The sequence below is a fragment of the Macaca nemestrina genome, chromosome 2, assembly GCF_043159975.1.
Source record: "Macaca nemestrina isolate mMacNem1 chromosome 2, mMacNem.hap1, whole genome shotgun sequence".
Lineage (NCBI taxonomy): Eukaryota > Metazoa > Chordata > Mammalia > Primates > Cercopithecidae > Macaca > Macaca nemestrina.
Window position 1 is genome coordinate 127,335,187 of NC_092126.1, and position 5,973 is coordinate 127,341,159.

Consider the following 5,973-nt stretch of genomic DNA (forward strand, 5'->3'; position numbering starts at 1 on the left):
TTGTTTTTTTTTATACTTTAAAAAATATGTGTAGCAGCTGCTCAGTGCCCCACCCCCATTTCCTCCATACTCACCTCTACAAGTGGAACGCTACTTCTACAACTGCCTGGAGAGCAGCTTCTCCTGCACAAAGGATAAGCCAGAGTGCCAGAGAGTGAAGGCCCCTGGAAGCTGTCCTCACACAATGGCCAAAAGGGATATGGTGAATGGTGATCAAATACCTCAGCTTCTTCACCCTTCAGCGTGGATAGGTAACACTGAGGTGTGCTTCCACACTGGATTCCTGAGTGCCCCAATGAAATCGAGCTCTGGTTGCCCCTGGCGCTAACATGCTTATTAACACACCCTTTATCCATTGCCTACCATTCATTGTCTGGCTTCCTTACCCCACTCCGGGTGTTTCCTGGGATCAGCTCCCAAGTTAATTGCAGTACTTGCACTGGAACTCTTCCCTTAGTGTTGGCTTTCAAGAGAATCTGAACTAAGGCAATGTGATATAATAATGTTTTGCAGTGTACAACAAAACATAAAGAATATGGCACTGGCTACTCCAGTAAGAGAAGAGTATCAGGGAAATCGGATATCATCAGTTAATTCAGATAAATACTGAAGTTTAGAAAGGTCTTCTGTCCTGCCATATCTGATCCTTGCTCATGTCTCTGGCCTCATCTCTCCATATGTCCATTTTCATATGCTCTGTTTCAATTATCCCGAACTTCTTTCCACTTCTCTAGTCCACCTCTAAACAATTATATATATTTTTTCTACAGCATTTTTAACCTACTAACATTCTACCCATTCTTCAGTTGGCCCTTAGACATCACTTTCTTCAGAAAGCCTTTCCTGGCCTGCCTGACTCTGCTTCAATATTCCTTCTCAGTGTTTGTGTGTTACCCCATCATAACATTTGACACATTATATTTTAATTGCCTTTAGTTTGGGTGACTCCTCAGGGAACAATTACTCTAACTGCAAAAAAAAATGTGTTTATTTTGATAACTGAATAAGAACACCTCATACTTTTTTTTTTTTTTTTTGAGATGGAGTCTCGCTCTGTGGCTCAGGCTGGAGTGCAGTGGCGCGATATTGGCTCACTGCAAGCTCTGCCTCCCAGGTTCACGCCATTCTCCTGCCTCAGCCTCCCGAGTAGCTGGGACTACAGGCGCCGGACACCACGCCCGGCTAATTTTTTGTATTTTTAGTAGAGACGGGGTTTCACCGTGTTAACCAGGATGATCTTGATCTCCTGACCTCGTGATCCACCTGCCTTGGCCTCCCGAAGTGCTGGGATTATAGGCGTGAGCCACCGCACCCGGCCCCTCATACATATTTTTTGAATGAATAATAAATAATATTAATGATCATTTGTAGGACATTCTTTCACACATATTTTTTTCATTTAATCCTCACAACAACCCTGGGGTGAGGGGTACTATTATTCTTGGTTACATTTTCCACATGAGAATGCTGAGACACAGAAACACCAAGTGGTCTTATGTTATACAGCTAATCGATGGCAGAGTTGGGATTTGAACCCAAAACTTGACTTGCGGGAGCCAAATCTCACGTTCTCAAATGACTGAGATGTCTTCATGATTCAGGATGAACTTCTCTTGGGTAAAAATTAGAAAAAGCAAAAGTTAGCTGGGCAAGTGACTCATACCTGTAATCCCAGCACTTTGGGAGGCCAAGGCCAGTGAATCACCTCAGGTCTGGGAGTTCGAGAACAGCCTGGTCAACATGGTGAAACCCTGTCTCTATTAAAAACACAAAAATTACTCAGGCATGGTGGTGGGCGCCTGTAATCCCAGCTACTCAAGAGGCTGAGACAGGAGAATCACTTGAACCCAGGAGGCAGAGGTTGCAGTGAGCCCAGATTGCCCCATTGCACTCCAGCCTGGGCAACAAGAGCGAAACTTCATCTCAAAAGAAAAAGAAAGAAGAAAGAGAAAGAAAGAAAGAAAGAAAGAAAGAAAGAAAGAAAGAAAGAAAGAAAGAAAGAAAGAAAGAAAGAAAGAAAGAAAGAAAGAAAGAAAGAAAGAAAGAAAGAAAGGCAGGCCGGGCGCAGTGGCTCAAGCCTGTAATTCCAGCACTTTGGGAGGCCGAGACGGGCGGATCACGAGGTCAGGAGATCGAGACCATCCTGGCTGACACGGTGAAACCCCGTCTCTACTAAAAAATACAAAAAACTAGCCGGGCGAGGTGGCGGGCGCCTGTAGTCCCAGCTACTTGGGAGGCTGAGGCAGGAGAATGGCGTGAACCCGGGAGGCGGAGCTTGCAGTGAGCTGAGATCCGGCCACTGCACTCCAGCCTGGGTGGCAGAGCGAGACTCCGTCTCAAAAAAAAAAAAAAAAAAGAAAGAAAGAAAGAAAGAAAGAGAGAGAGAGAGAAAGAGAGAAAGAAAGAAAGAAAGAAAGAAAGAAAGAAAGAAAGAAAGAAAGAAAGAAAGAAAGAAAGAAAGAAAGAAAGAAAGAAAGAAAGAGAAAGAAAGAAAAAGAAAAGAAAGAAAGAGGAAAGAAAGAGTGAAAGTTTTCAGAATCAAAATTTGAGAAGGTTCTCATGCAACTGAACGATAGCTCGGGGGAAGAAGGAGGAGAACGACATAATGAATGAACTTTCTGATCAAGCAGATTTCGGCTCAGATCCTAATTCTGAGTCTCACTGGACACATGACCACTTGGACAAACTCATCTTCTCTGAGGCTAGAACATAACTGTCACTCAATAAGAAACCTCTGGCTGGACCAGTTAGGAAGCTGCTCATTGTTATTTAAAAGATAAGTGATACAGATTATTGGCCACTATGATTTGTCATGCATTCTCATAGAAAATGTAGAGTTTCTTTTTACATAAATTCATTATGTTTTATTAGATGGGATGTATGAACTGGGGGTTAAAATAGATCCCTAAATGATGTTATTCCATACAACTTCTGTCTAACCCTGTGGTGTCAGGAAATTACTCAATGCTTGAAGTCACAATGCATTTGGAAACAAAAAGTCATTATATGTCCTACTGTGCTGGTTTACTTTGTATTTTTCTCTCTTTTCTTCTTTCTCTCTCTTTTATTTGTTCTCTGCTCCCCTTAATTTCAGCTGAGCTTTTTCTTTACAGTGAAGGTTTCAGCAAAGGTAACTAAGGCTAGACTCTCAGAACATCTTTGGAAAAAGCAAAGAATTTTTTTAAAGTGCCCTGAATTCAGGTCCTATTGCCTCTTCATTCCCGAATTAAAACTTCTCTTCCAATTTAGTTGGTCAAGCTTTTATTGAATGGTAAGGTTGGTCCCTAGGCATCAGGTATAACTTAAGAAATTCACAAGGATGAATAGGGCCTCCTACCTGCCCCTTCACTCCCTGCCCAGCTACACTCAGCCCAGGAGGAAATGTGATGTATCCAGGAAAGAGCAGTGAGGCAGACACTCTCAGTGCCCCACCCACCCACATCCCTTTCACTCTTACCCTTTCAGTGCACACTGGCCCAATTCTATCTGTCGGCACCTGTGGTGCCCTCTGGTACTGAAGTGCTGGAGAATTAATGTGCTTTTTTTTTGGGGGGGGGGGCTCCATCAAAGGAGCCTTTCCTGTCCAAAACTTCATGAATCTATTTCATGAAGGTGATTGCAAGCCTCTCAATGAAGGTGGCTGCAAGCCTCTCTCCAGTCATGTATATTTTCACCATCCTCTTTCCTGATTCAAAAAATTATCTTCTACTTCCAAAGGTGTGCTTTAGGATACATACAACCTTTCTGTTTAAACAATGGTCTGAAAATTTCTGAACTATAAGATTTGATAACTAGATATTTTCTGTTTTTGCTCATTGACTTCCCTCTGGGTAACACATTGCAAAACCTTATTCAGAACATTTACTCCATGGCCAAAATTTGCATTCTATTAGGGGTATATGACTATGTTGGAGGTGGGGGACTATGGTTATTTAGCAAAGTAATGATGCGTGGGGGGGGTGTGATAGAATAATCCTCCCCTTACACTCTCTATGTCAAGATATGTACTTCCTAATCCGCAGAACCTGGGAATGTGTTAATTTTATTTATTTATTTATTTATTTATTTATTTATTTATTTGATGGAGTCTTGCTCTGTCACCCAGGCTGGAGTACAGTGGTGCGATCTCGGCTCACTGTAACCTCCACCTCCCAGATTCAAATGATTCTCCTGTCAGCCTCTCGAGTAGCTGGGATTACAGGTGCTCACCACCACGTCAGGCTAATTTTTGTGTTTTTAGTAGAGATGTTGCCCAGGCTGGTCTCAAACTCCTGACCTTAGGTAATCCACTCACCTTGGCCTCCCAAAGTGCGGGGATTACAGGCGCGAGCCACTGTGCCCAGCCAGAATGTGTTAATTTACATCACAAAGGGAACACAAGTGTGAATAAATTAGGAGTCTTGAGATGGGGAACTACACTGGGTGATCTGGATTGACCCAGGGTGATCACAAGGGTCCTTAAAAGCAAGAAGACAGTCAGAAGGAGAAGTGAAGCATGGTCAGAAAGATGCAACATTGCTGGCTTTTAGGATAGACAAAGGGGGTTAGGTCATGAGCCAAGGAATGAAAGCAGCCTAAAGAAGCTGAAACAGGCAAGGAAACAGATTCAGCCCTCCAGCCTCCAGAAGGAAGCACAGCCTTGCCAACGCTTTGGGTTCTGCCCCATAAGACCCATGTCAGAACTTTTAACTACAGAACTGCAAGACAAATTTATGCTGTTTTAAAGGCATCATCAAGTTTAGGATAATCTGTTGCAATGTGAAAAGAAAATTAATACAGGGGTTATTTCGATTATGTAAGAAAATATCAATAAGCACATCTTACATGATTGAGCTGCCCATAGTGAATGTGCCAATGTACTAAACCTGAAATTGGGTAGCATCACTCCTTTTCTCAAAATCCTCTAAGAGCTTCTCATCTCACACAGAGCAAAAGGCTAAACTCCTACAATGGCCTCCAGATTCCACATGCTAGGCCCTTCGTTATCTGTCTGGCCTCATATTCTACCACTCTTGCCCTCCCTCCTTCTGTTCTAGCCACACAGGCCTTTCTGTTCCTTGCACATATCAAGCAGTCTGTGCCACAGAGACTTTGCTCTGACCATTCTCCTCGTCCAAGGTGCATGTTCCCTGGATCTCTCCATGACTCATTTACTCATTTCCTGTAGGTCTCTGCTATTAGGTTGGCATAAACATAATTGCTGTTTTTGCCATTAAAAGTAATGGCAGACCAGGCGCAGTGGCTCCTGCCTGTAATCCCAGCACTTTGGGAGGCCGAGGCAGGTGGATCACTTGAGGTCAGTAGTTTAAAACCAGCCTGGCCAACATAGTGAAATCACGTCTCTACTAAAAATACAAAAAATTAGCCAGGCATGGTGTCGGGTTCCCAGTTACTTGGATGGCTGAGACAGGAGAATCATTTGAACCCAGGATGTGGAGTTTGCAGTGAGCCGAGATCACACCACTGTGCTCCAACCTGGGCAACAGAACAAGACTCCATCTCAAAAAAAAAAAAAAAAGTAATGGTAAAAACCTCAATTACATTTGTGCCAACCTAATATAATGTCACTATAGCAGAGAAGTCTTCTCATGCCAAATAAAAACATTTCCCACCCCTGCAGACACTTCCTAACTCTTCAAATTTCACATGTTATTTGTTCATTTTTTTTGCCTCCTCCCTATCCCCCTCCCACTTAAAATACAAGTGTCATGAAATTGGGAACTTTCATCTGTTCCTTGCTGTATGCTCAGTACCAAGAACAGTGTCTGTTCATAGTAGGCATTTAATAGGCATTTGTGGAATGATTAGGTGAATAAATGAATACGAAAAATTATCCTTTTTTGCTAACTGAAGAAGATCAATCCTATTGACCTATGGGTCAAGACCTTATTATTTTGTCACAAGGAATGCACTTGAAAACTTGCTACTACATGTCATTTTGTTGGTTTGGATTCTCTATTCAATTCCACAGGT